This window comes from Miniopterus natalensis, chromosome 14 (genome assembly GCF_054644295.1).
Source record: "Miniopterus natalensis isolate mMinNat1 chromosome 14, mMinNat1.hap1, whole genome shotgun sequence".
Lineage (NCBI taxonomy): Eukaryota > Metazoa > Chordata > Mammalia > Chiroptera > Miniopteridae > Miniopterus > Miniopterus natalensis.
In genome coordinates this window covers 34,359,707-34,373,114 of record NC_142094.1, presented here as the reverse complement: position 1 = coordinate 34,373,114, position 13,408 = coordinate 34,359,707, and the positions used below count along the sequence as shown (strand labels likewise).

Sequence of the window (13,408 nt, the reverse complement as noted above, 5' to 3'; positions counted from 1 at the left end):
TGTTTGCTCTCTGGAGTTGTTACCTGAGTTGTATTACAGCGGGGAATCTGGAGACTTAAGGTGTATTCCCTTTCCACTCTTAAGCTTGTTGAGTTGATTATCACTTTTAAATTTATGTAGAAATAGTATGTGAGCTTCTTTTTAAAAAATCTACTTTTTATGTAAGAAATTAGTGCATAGATTTGTATGCTGCAAGTAAATTATTTTCTTGCAAGAGGAGAGGGAGGTAGGGGACAGGAGAAGCAGAATCTTGTGATTATTGCAACAGACATATATCACCATCAGAAACACTGACCGTCCTGGAAAGGCAGGTAGAAGACATTCCAGTAGTATAAAGGGTGGCAGGAACTTACAATGTTATCATTATACTTCTTCATTTATGAAGATACAGACCCTAATGTGGTAGATAGGCTCTGTAACAGAAAGAAAGAGTAAAGTTCTTTGCAATTGACTTTTTCAGGTCTGTGAAGGAAACTTTTCTAGACATTAATCACATTTCTAAGTGGGGTCATTAAAATAATTTGTTAGAATTTTTAATTATTTACACCTTGAACTAATACTAACACTATTTCCAAGCTCATAGACTAATTGGAAGTTCAGTTGCTTTGAGTTTAACTAATTAAGTGTCTCTGTGTGAGAAGTAACAACTTGGGATCCCATTTCTTTTGAGAAACAGCCTGTGATGTTGGGAGAAAGGGCCCTAATTCCACTGGGGTAGTTGGAAAGCCCCCTCAGGTGGTAAGAATGGGAAAATACTTTACTAAATCTCTAAGATGTCTAAAATCTGGAGAGATAATTAAAGTTGGATTTTGACTCAGGTTTCATCCTAATGGAGGTAACAGAACCGAACATTTAAAGAGCCCGCTTTTATCAGGCACTAAGATGCTTTGCACCCACTGCCTCATTTAATCTTCAAAATAATGCTGAGAGGTAGAGGTATTATTATCTGTTTTATAGTTCAAGAAACAGTCCCGGCATGGTTACATAATCGGCTCCATATTTCACAGCTAGTTAATTTAGTTTACACTAGAACTTAGCACGTAAGGTTTGTAATTTTTCCTAGGTGACTCCAATTGCTCCTAACAAAATAGTGTTAATTTTTCTTTGTGAAATAATCAAGAGGAAGATCTTGGTTCAAAGGAGATTTTTAAGTGATTTTAAAGCTTCTCATGGCCCCTGTGCCAAAATGTCAAAGTTCAGGGAATAGTGCATTTGCTCTGGAAGCCTTTGGTTTTCAAATATTAACTAAGCAAGTCCTGTTTTTGGTGAACCTGTTAATACAGGTGGTGGTGGCCTCCTCCTTTGTTCCTGAAGCACTTTTAGTTCTGGATGTGCATGTTCATCCTGCTCCTCCCAAAGTGCGACTCAGGTGTCTGTACTTGTAAAACCAAGCAGCTGGGTCCATGCACTTCCAGCAGTTGAATTCTCTGTGTGTGGATGCACACCTGCAGTATTTTATATGCTGTGTGAAATGTTTTAAAGTTTCTCTTAGCACATCAGTTTGCGCCGGACCTGCCTATTTAGAGTGGTCAGGTTATGAAAGGTGCGCTATTATGAGTACTAAAGCTTTTCTTGCTAGATGGAAGTGGGAAAGGATGTCATCATAAACAGTGCCACCTTCTCAGAAGACCATGTACCCCAGCATTTGTTCCAGCACTGGTTATTGCTCACACCCCTACCTTATCATTTCACCACCCACCTTCCCAGGCACAGCAAGGATGCCCTGGCTTCCTCCTTAAACCTCTCTAAATCCTAGCTGCTTTAAGTGCCTCAAGTTCCTGAGAATGTTGAAAGAACATGCCAGTGTGATGATAAAACCTCTTGGGGTTAATCTTGTGAAAATCATAGAGAGGAAGAAGTGTGCCAGACAACTTGATTTTCAAAACTAGGGGAGATGGTAAATTCCAGAAACTTTAGATTCAGAGCTTGTGTTGGTGTCTAGCAGAATTGAAAATCATATTTTTGAAAAGATGGGTGGGGATCACTTAGAAAACATGGTGATGATCAGTATTTAGCATCACTCCTCTCCAATTAACCTCATTTCTTTTTTTGATAGTTACTGGACAAGTATATCAACATTGCTATAGATGACATGTCTGCTTTAACAAGACATTTGAGGAAGTGCTTTGTGTTCTTAACTCAAGATGGGCAAATGTGGGTTGGACAGCATTATAGATAAGTGGACTTGCTTGCGTCTTGCCATACCGAAGGAGGGATGATCTGGAGAATGGTGTCAGACTTGACGGAGGTCACTTGATGAGGGCCCTTGATACAGCTGGGGGAAAACCTCACACATTCGTAGAGATGGACTATTCAGAACCAAATGTTGATAATCCCACAGTTCTTTGAAGTGCTGTAGATTAGTGGTTAAGAACAGGGACTTTGGAGCCTGACCTTGGGCAAGTTGTTTGTTCTCTGTGCCTCAGTCTCTTCATTCGTAAAAGGCAGATAATAATGCCTACCTCAAAGGCTGTTGAAAATGTTCAAGGATTAAGTGAGATAACCCATGTGAAGTGCTTAAGAACAGAGCCCGACAGTAAACTGTATGCGTTAGATGTTAGTCTTCTGTTGCTGCTCCTGCTTTCACTCCTTCAGGGAGTGTTGTGCACATCTCTGGGACTGTGTTTCAGTGTGTTTCCAGACGGGGTAATCGGGTTTTGGAGAGGGTCTAGAAACTGTTTGAATAGCGGTTGAAAACACTAGGGGTGTACGTGTACCTCAGAGTAAAAGTTGGGAGACAGAACTTACAAAGTGAAGTAAAATAGAGGCAGCCACATTCGGAATTCTGTACATTTCCCCCAGTCTAGCAAGTGCTTCCTCTTAAGGAGCTATAGCTTGGTATGAGAAATGTCTGCACTACGCTAGGATTTAGAAGAGCTCTTTCCTGATATCAGGACAATCTTTAACCATTTATGTGACCTTAGCAATTAGTTTAGCTCAGTGGTTCTCCACAGGGTGTTAATTTACCCCTCAGGGGTCATTTGGCAAAGTCCAGACAAATATTTGATTGACGCAACCGGGGTAGGGAGGTGTGCTACTGACATTTAGTGGGTTGAGGCCAGGGATGCTAACATCCCCAGGTGCATAGGACAGACCCTGCAACAAAGAATTATCCTATCCTAATATCTGTAGTGCTGAGGTTGAGAACCCCTGGCTTAACCCTTCAATATGTGTGTTTCTGTTTGTGAAATTTGAATACTAATCTTTGCTTTAGCAATATCACAAAATAGCTTTAAGAGAATATTTATGAAAGGGGCTTTGAGAGTTAATGTATTCTCAAGTCTGCAGCTGTGTACAGCATATGCATTTTATGAGCGGCAGCAGAGTTAATATCATTTATTCCATTCCCTGGAGAAATATATTACAGTGGTTTGAGTCAGATAAGCCTGTGATTGAATCTCAGCCCTATTGATTTAACCTGCTGTGTGATTTGGGGGCAAGTCTCCTTATCTGTGAAAATCCAGTCCCTGATTCATAGAGTTTCGGGGGATAAACAAGGTATGTATGTAAATCTTATAGCTCAATTTTTAGGCATAATAGTAAGCCATTGTTTTTTAAATTAACTTTTTTTTTTGGTAATGGGATTGAGTGGTGCTTATTAAAATGTAAGATTTGGAAAGAGGATGAGTAAAGAAAGTAGATTTTTAGTAGCTAAAAGACAAAAAACAAAAAGGCTTCTTATCTTCAGAATTCAGGAGAGGGAAATATCTTTGCAAGTGTTATTTTGGTCTTGTAGGGAAGGATCATGATCTCTTTATATTGGTCTGGAACTAGCTAAGAATATAACCTATGTTTGTGAATTGCTTCACTGTGAAAACTTGTAATGTTTGTTCTTAGGCAGTGCCCTTAAGGTGTAAGCAAGCAGTGCACCCAGCCAGTGTATGTGCAGATGTGTCTGCTCTGCAGTCTTCGTGATTTCCTGCGCCCTCTCAGCCTCCCCCACAGAAGGTAAAGCAAAGCTTTTGTGCGACTACTCTTCTGTCACCACCACATGGGTGTCAGCGGTGGAACTAGGAGTTCTGGGACCAACTAGGATTCCCACTGTTTTGTTGCCGCTGTGGTAACTGGTAGCAGTATGTAGTATATCCATCAGATCAGGTGGAAGTTAATGTACTTAGGAGCGTGATTTTTTTTTTTTAATGATCGGGCTTGGATAGAAAGCTCCCTGAGTGTGCACAGCCCACCGCTGTCTACTTTGTAAAGGTGGAACGTTTTTGCAGCTCTGTTCATCTTCCAAGGAAGTAGCGGTAAGAGATTGAGCAATGAAAAGCTCCCAGGTTTATTAGGAAGATACGCTTATTCAAGTTGGATAATTGAAGTTAGTGATTTTTGGAAAGAAGATTACTCTTAATTTTCTTTCTCAAGGTCCCTATTGCATTTGAACTGAATTGTTTAAATCACACGTATACATGTGACATGAGTCCTCAAATGGAGCAAGTGTTAATACCTCTACTCTCAGCCGCTTGCCTCTCTGTGGGCATCTGGAAATCTTTCCTTTTGGAGCAGTGGGGAGAATTTATGGCTATCTCACACCACTAGAGCAGTGGCAGCCCAAGGTGAAGTGTAGCAGTCACAGTCTAAGTGGTATGGAGAGTGGAAATGATTTGGGGATCAGAACATACTTCTGAGAAATGTGTAACACAGACTAAGTCTGTTAGTGCTTGGAAGGCTTCATTAACGTAACCTTCAAGTTCACTTAAATCTCCTGGTTGTACAGAAAATAGAAGCTTATGTTCTAGACTCTTGGTCTTAAGCTGCCCTTGAGTTGCAGGGTAAGCAATACTGACAAAAATTCAGTGATTCTAACGGGAACCCTGAACTGGAAACACAAAATTGCCTACCTCTGTAGGGTCAGAAGGCAAGAGTTTTATATTCAAGCCAAGCCAAAGTGAGGTTAACAATAAACTAAAAGAGATAGTGGACAAATTACGATTTTAGATGGTGCCGGTGACCACAATTCTCGAGACCCGACTGATAAATGATTTCTCCGCTTTAAGTGTACCCATCACTGATTTCTCAGATGTGGATGAGACCAGACAAATCCATAAGCTTCTGAAAGTGTTGTTGAAAGTATTTGAAGGCTGATTATGTATTTGCTGGGCTCCTGGGCATCAGCTTGATTAAATTCTGTAGTATTTTGTACCAAAATCACAAGTTCTAGACTTGTGCTGAATCAACAGATCTAAAGATAGATTTCCTTGCATTTTGAAACTGGAGTCTGACCAAATGGCCCACACACATTTTAGACATAGAAGAAACAAAAAGTTTAAAATGTCAAGGTAGAGTAGAACAGTATAACTGATTACTTATGTCGTAGGTCTGTTAGCTTGTATTTTAAAAAATAGTTTATTGATTTTTATTTTTTAGAGAGGGGAAGAGAGAGAGAAACATCGATATGAGAGTGCAACATAGATGAGTTGCCTCCTGCACGCCCCCTACGAGAGATTGAACCTGCAACCCGGGCATGTGTCCTTGATGGGTATCAAACTGGCAACCTCCTGGTGCATGGTATGATGCCCAGCCAACTGAGCTACACTGGCCAGGGCTGTTAGCTTGTAATTTTAAAAGAGTTTAAGCTTAGTATTTAATGAATTCTTTAATATACTTCTTTAAATATAAGTTGTGGGTATAGTGTTTTTTAAGAGGTTCCCCCTGCCTTCCCTGAAATCCCTAAAGCCTTCTTGTCACTGTGGAATTATTAGCTCCTACCGTAGTGTGGTATGTGTGTGTCATTTATGAGGGTCAATAGGTAGATCTCTTTCCCTTTCTGAGTTGGAAAAAAGATGAGACTCCAAAAGAAACTATAAAATACGTGTGATGAATGGATCACAGCAAAGATAGACAAAATAAGTAAAGATTAAATAGTTTCTAGGGTAGAATTAGAACTTGGTTAAAGGTACTAACATATTAGCCTGAAAGGGACTTTGAAGAGGGATCTAGAGAGTGGAACTTGGAGACTGGAGTGGGAGGCCAAGTTTGAGAAGTTAACCTGGCCTGTCTCCAGGAGAAGGCACCTAGCATAGCATGAACAGGCCTCTGTATGGATCTTAACCCTGTAGTGGGGCTGTCTGTAGTTTTGAAATCCAACTGTTAGGTTCCAACCCTGAGTTAGAGTATGGCTTTGCTCTAGTCACTGAATACCGCTGAGCCCACCTTAACCTCTCAATGCAGTGTGAAGTCACATAGGCATCCACCAAATGTATCTCTGTTCCATGCCCACTGTGCATCCTTCTGATTGTAATTTGGGCTCCTTGTGTAATTATGCTTTGGGGAGACACATGATCATCGGGCATCAGCATCCAATCTACATGATGGTTTATATTTCTCACAACAAGATACTGAATTGGCATCTTGACTCTACTGCCACCATGAATGTGGTTAGCATGAGCATCCTGTTTATGAATTTCTCAGATTAAGGACCAGCCTTGGACTGCGAATCCACCAACATGGGCCACCCGGCTTCCCCAGGGCTGTCTTTTCTATTCGACTTGCAGCACAACAGTGCAATGACCATAACACTAGCATCTTTTTTTGTATTGAGTCAATGTTGAGAAGAACAGTGAGTGGCACTGTGTGCCTGGTCATGCTGGAAATGTGTTGTTCTGTTCTGTGAGCAACTCCTGTAAACATGAGTCAAACAAACTAGAATACATTACTATAGTTAGGACAATGAAAAGGTTCATTAATTCCTACTTTGCTAGTTAGCAAATCCTGTAATTCTCATTTAAGTTGCATATATTACCAAACAACCGCAGAAGTTTCCAATCAAAGCAGTTCCTGGTCAAAATTTCACAGTAGACTTTTTCACTGTGTTCTATATTGCTAAGATTCTTGTAGATTTGTAAAGTATACTTTTCTTTGGTTCTCAATAATATGCCCAAGTCTTCTGGGCCTTTGGGTTCAGAAGCTGTGGTACTTTCAAAGTGTATTCATATAAGACTGTCATTTTAATACTCTTATATTCCCACTGTTAAACAGACATGGCTTTCTGCAGTTATCTACTGTGGATAGTGATTTTCGTCCTGCTGAGCAATTGTTTTATAAATACCAGTCTAGTGACCTGGGCGAGTCACCTTCTTAAATCCTTAGCATTTACTTGTAGGAACAAAATTCTCAGGAGAATCATGTGCCTAATGTCATTTACTTTGATATATCCATGTAAAAGGTCAGAGATGTGAAACTAAATCTTTCTAGCCCAGAAACTAGTCATTGTCAGTCTGTAGATCAAAGGGAAGGTCTTGCACAGTTTCAGCTGTACAGAATCGCTGCCAGTCAGTCGTATGTTAACCACCCACTCCCAGTTAGACTCTAGGGGAATCCTCCTGGAAAGAGAGTAAGGAGTGAGCTGCAACAGTTCCTGGCGCCAAAGCAGGATCATTTCCACTGGGCTGAAGGATAGGGGAACAAGGCAAGAATTCCAGTGTTATCTCTTTCCACAGAGAGTGCCTCCTCTTACTGGATCCCTACCTCTCTTCAACCACAATTTCCTCCACACCTCTTCACTCTCAGGCTACTGTGTTCAAAGCCTTTTATTGTCTGAAAATTTGTTAAGAAAATGGTCTGAGTAAATTGTATGTCTGTGTGGGCAGGGGTCAGGTAGGCTAGGGGTTGTTAGGGCTGATACTTCTACTGTGTTTCTCTCTGTACCCCACCATTCCCTGCCAAAGCCCACAGAGACAACACCATTCGTAGAGTCCTTCCCCACAATAGATGACCATGGACTTTTGCTGTCCAATACCGTAGTCACTAGCCACAGGCAGATATTTAAATTAAATTAAAATTTAATAAAATTAAAGATTCTATTTCTCAGTCACACTAACCATGTTCAAGTGTTCAGCAGCCACATGTACCTAGTGGTAAACTTGCTGGACAGAGCAGATACATAACATTCCCATCTTCTCATTTGGGAAGATGATTCCGTTTTTAAAAAATAGACGTTAAGACATTGAGTCCATTTTCCAGAAATTCCCATATAAACCAGAACATTTCTGGGGTTTAACGTTGGCTCTTTTAGGCCTAATGAAGGTAAATTATTGGAAAATTTTAGGTTTCCTCAAGTTTAAACTTTGGATTCTAGCAGAGCATGGCAGATTGCAAGAGTAGCTGCAGTGATGCACCGGCATGTGCGTGTGCAGCCTTTATATTGTAACTGGTTAGTCAGGGCCTAAGAAGTCCAAAAAGGGATTTGGTGAAGTTACTTCCACAGGTGATGGTGCAGCAGGGAGCCCAACAGGGCACCTTGATAAACCCAGAGATTAGCCCCAGCACGGAGTCATTACTAGCCTCTGGCTAGAGGGACAAATGGAGGAGACTGTTACTGGAGCTCAGGGCAGATGGGAGCTGAAGCCACAAGGGAGATCCAGGTGTCAGCCCAGAGGAAGGTGAGAAATGCTCCCAGCAACTTCTCCATTCCTTCTGCCCTGCAGTCTTCTGCCAGTGCCTCCCAGTAGGTTGGTTCTCTGTGATAATGCAGAGCAGAGGTAGGGACAGGGAGGGGTGATCTGTGCACTAACAGGCCTAGGACTGACATAGCTGGCCCCTTTTCAGCCAAACACCTCTTATGTATAAGGGGAACTCCTAATGCCACCCCCTCTTCAGGCATGCAGAGTCAAGCACTCTTCCTATCTCATAAATTTGCATGGAATTTGTTTCTCTCCTGTGACCCACTGTGTGGCAGAGAAGTCGTTAGTGCCGAGCTGGTAAACTTGCTAAAAATCCACCCTCCAGAACTTGCTGGAAACCTATCCCCTTTGGGGTACCAGGGAAAGCTGTTCAAGGGGAGATGCTTAACTGGAGACACGCCACTACAAAGCCGTTACAAGACGTGCTGGACAGGTTGCGCGTGCTGCAGGAGCCTTCCGGGGACCACAGCTTCTTCCTCCCAGTGTCTTTCCCGCATCTTCTGCTGACAAAACTTAGCATCATGCTAGACAGCAAGTGAAAAAAAAAAATTAAGGGGCCCATATTTTTTTTTGCAGATCAGGTAGTAAAAGGTGAATCTGTAATTGAGAGGCAGTAAATTGATAACTGGCACAGGGAGGAAGAGTCCCACCCTTCCTCACCGATCCTGGATTCTTTTTTCATCAGCCAGCACTTGTACATGATGTATATATATTTAGGTGTTGTTCTCCTCCCCCCCCCCCCCCCCCCCCGGGTACTTCATCATTTCCCAAAAACTTTTAACATTGTTTGGTTTAATTACCTATATTATCCATAGAGTGACTCATCCCTAAGGGACAATTGAAGATTAAGTTTTTTGAATTTTCACTTTTATTGTTTGCCTCTTAAACCTTAGGTAAATATATGGATAATCAGGAATTGGAACCCCATTTATGAAATGACATCCAGCTAGATGACATTCCAGGCATTTTGTTTAATGCCTCTGAAGATATTTAGTACAATCTGGAATTATAATTGCATGTGAAGTAATTCAGTTTGGGATTTTATCTTTTAGACTTTATAAATATTTGCCAAAAGATTTCATGATTCATTGCAGGGTTATGGTTTTATTTGTTTTTGGTGGGTTTTTAATTTGGTTTGCTAGTGCATTTTTTAACTGCTTCCTTGTGAATTTGGAAGAATACTTCTTCCAAAACTGCTTTTTAAAGATTTTCCCTCCAGGTTGTTTTCTACATTCCACAGCTTTGAACTACTAGGAGTTCTTTGTGGCTTCTTGCTCCCAACCACCATGCAATGTATATTTTATCCTTTTGTTTAAAACATTAAAAAAAGAGAAATGCTCTACCTTGTCCTTGAACCCAAGTTGATATTTTATCTATCCGCTTTGCCTTCTTTTTTTCTACTTCATTTCTCTTTTTGTTTCATTTTTTCCTTCAGAACTCTACTAAAAAGTCCTTACCTCATCAGATATATTTAAATTAGATTTTGTTGAAAGACAGAGTATAAAGAGAGAGAAGAAACTTGCCCGTAATCTTAGCTTCAGGTAACCCATGATGACATTGAAAAGAAATAAAAACTGCATGTACATGATTAACATAAAAATGGTATCAAAAGGTACAAAAAGAGATAGAGAGGTAAAAGCCTCCCCTCAAATGTAACTATTATTACATTTCTTGTGATTTCTTCTGGTGGGAGGGATTTTTTGGTAAATATCTGCATCTGTCTGGCTTTCTGCTTTTTATATTGTTTAATAAAAGGATTAAATTTTCTGTAGGCTTTTTTTGGTGTGTACTTTTCCTATTATATTTTTAGAGATTTTTCTATCAATACACACCAGTCTTCCTTATTTACTTATACACTTTAATGTGCATAAACTTTCATTATATGAATGAACAGTAATTGATTTCACCTTTGCCTTATTTCTGGCTATTTTAGAAATTGCCAAATATTTGGGAGGAGGAATTGTGTTGAGCTATTGGAATTATTGCACTTTGCCTTTTTGAAAATATTTTTTTTCTTTTTTAAAAAATTTCCTTTTTACTTTTCAGTTACAGTTGACATCAATATTGTATTGGTTTCAGATGGACAGCACAGTGGTTAGACATAACTTTCGAAGTGATCCTCCTGCTTCCCCCACCCCCATTTTTAAATACTTTTGTATAAACATCTTGCTGACATATCTGTAGGTTAATGTTAAATTCCTAATAGTGAGATTGCTCATAAACATTATCCACTTGTATTCTAGAATGGTTATGTAGATTGATTTTTTTTTAAAAAATATATCTTTATTGATTTCAGAGAGAGGAAAGGAGAGGGAGAGAGAGACAGAAACATCAGTGATGAGAGAGCCATTGATCGAGCCCGCAACCCGGGCATGTGCCCTGACCGGGAATCGAACCCCGATCGCCTGGATCCCAGGTCGACGCTCAGCTGCTGAGCCACGCCTGGCCAGGCGATTGATTTTTTTTTTTTTTAAAACCAGGGTTGTATCTCCCACCCCTCTCCAATAACACAGATCACCAAGCTATAACATTTTTGCCAATCTGGCAAGTTAACAATGTTCTCTCTCTGTTTCACTTGCCTTATCTTTAATGACAGGCTCAGGATCCTATAGGCTCTTTGGCTATTTGAATTTCTTTCTGTAAATTTGTTCTTGTGTTTTGCTTGCTTCTTCCTCCCCCTTTCCTTGTCTTTCTGTTTCTTCCTCACAGGGCTCTTGTCTTTATTAGATTGACTTACATGACCTCATTTTAAATTACCGAAGTCAGTCCTATTTCATATGTACTGTAAATATTTTCTTCCATGTTATTTCCACTTTTGAAGTTCATTGAAAACATTGTTTTTAATTTTGGTGCAAGGGGTAAAAAACATGTTCTTTTTAAAAAGAAATGAAAGAAAGGTGGGGTTTGAGAAAAGTTGGCCATACCTTGTGCTCTTTTTAAGGTCAAGTAGTTGTAGTTTGGGACAAAAAGTTATTCCCACTGATCCCAGTATGTCTCATAGGTCTGGGGACACGCCCCCTGTACCAGCTTATTATGGGAATGCTCTTCCTCTGAAGGAGTACTCACTAGACCTTGGTGTCTTTCCTCTCTGTATTTGCCTAGGCTCCCAGCAGTTTATTGGGCCTCTTAATTAAGAGCCTGTGAGTTTATGAATAGCCATGTCTATAAACATCAGAATTTAGCTACCTGGTGAGATCATTTCAGGTAACCAGAGTCACGGGGAATGCTCACTTCTATCTCCCCAGCACCTAGAGCTGTACCTGAGATGAAGTCCAGTGTGTTGAATGAATGGATGGAGTCACAGAGGAGGAAGAAGTGCTGGAGGGAGAATGATCGGGAATTGAGATTCACTGTGGAGTACTTTAGTCAGCTGCATGTGTGCATGCCTGACAGGTACACCCGTGGAGTCCAGAATGCTTCCGTTTCTTCTCTTCATAATCCCCATTCAGTTAGCTTCTAGACAGCTGGGGTGAATTCTAAGATACTAGCATAGAATATGTCTCATGGGAAATTTTATAGGATGTTGAATGTGGAAGCAGTGCACTGGTACCAGGTATTAATTGGTTGAATCTCTTCTCTCTTTGTGTTCACATAATTCTCTCTCCAGACTGGCCAGTGAGAGATAATTATGCCTATCTGCTGTGAATAGAGTGTTATGAAAAATATATAAAAATGTATTTTAAAATCTGAGTTTAAAATAATGACTAAATGGATTTCTCTCCATATTTCTTCATGGAGTAAACTTCTCCTTTGAACATTTAAAGTAATTCTGGTTAACAATAATTGAGTCAACAGCTCGTTACATACTGTGTAAACTGTGACTCAGCCTAAAACCAAGGGAAATACTTGGCTTGTTCTTTATTTAAATGAATATCTCCAGAGAAGATTTTAAGCATTCCCTGACAATTGAAATAGTTTATATTTATATATGTGTCTTACTCATGGCAATATGGCTTGGCATACACTGTTGCTTCTTGAAGACTTCAGTAAATCTTACTTTCTAATAGTATTATGGATTTTTTGTGATGCCATTTGACCTGAGATGAGATGTCTGATGGCTCTGTTTATTCTCTTCATAGTTTTATGAAGGCAGTCAATTCAGTTAACTTGAACTTACTGAAATAAAAAGCCTACAACGGAAAAAAGTAGATTTATTTTTGAGAAAGCTAATGCTAAGCTTTGACTTCTGTTACTGTTCAGTGGCATTCAATGCAAAAATAATGGGATACCAGAACAGTAGAGAACCAGCCACTAATGTTTTTAATGATCATGGCACTTATTAAGCATCCATTTCTATGCAGACCGATGAAGCAATTGATGCCTGATGCCATTAATTTGTCTTTTGACCAGACGAATTTATTATATTTGATGACAGTTTCTAAATAGTATATATCAAAATGAAAGATAAATGGAGATGTTTAAAAATGTCTAGCTTTGTCAGAGGAAAGTTCACAAGTGATTTTAGCACAATAGTTTTGTACCACTTTGGAGAACCTTGTCTGTTTAGCTTTAGCTTATAAATCATGCTAACAGAATAAGGCTGCCAAAAGTTCATTTGTGAATTTGTCTTCGACGTTTCACACAGGAGGGTAAATGAACAAGGCAGCGGATCTACTTTGAAAGATTAGTTTCTGAAAGCAGGAGTTGCTGTGGTTTGTTCTGCTCAGTGGAGATGAGTCTGGGGGCGAGACCTTGTGCCTTGTTGAAAACCAGTCCGCTTTGGAGAAAGAAAGAAATGAAAAATAAGATGCTAACACCAACCGTGTCCATTGTAAAAAATATATACTCCAAGAAAATTCCAGGAACTTTGTGGGACATTTTTGGTTAGGCATTCTAAATTTTTGATGGCGTATAGGCCTTTTGAAGGAAATACTTTGCAGTTGAAATAAAAGGTGTGAACCACTTTAAGAATGAAACCTGCAGGATTTCCAGTGCTTGGGAAAGCAGAGACTTTGGAAATGCATGATTCTGCAGTGGATTCTCAGTGCTGCCACTCATGGGTGGAC

The 13,408-nt window shown here is 39.9% G+C and overlaps 1 protein-coding gene across 5 annotated transcripts in view; it reads left to right on the top strand.

Moving 5' to 3' along the window:
• The window catches only part of SGMS1 (sphingomyelin synthase 1), a 224,697-nt gene that overhangs the window by 146,351 nt on the left and 64,938 nt on the right, over positions 1-13,408 (top strand). The window lies entirely within an intron of this gene.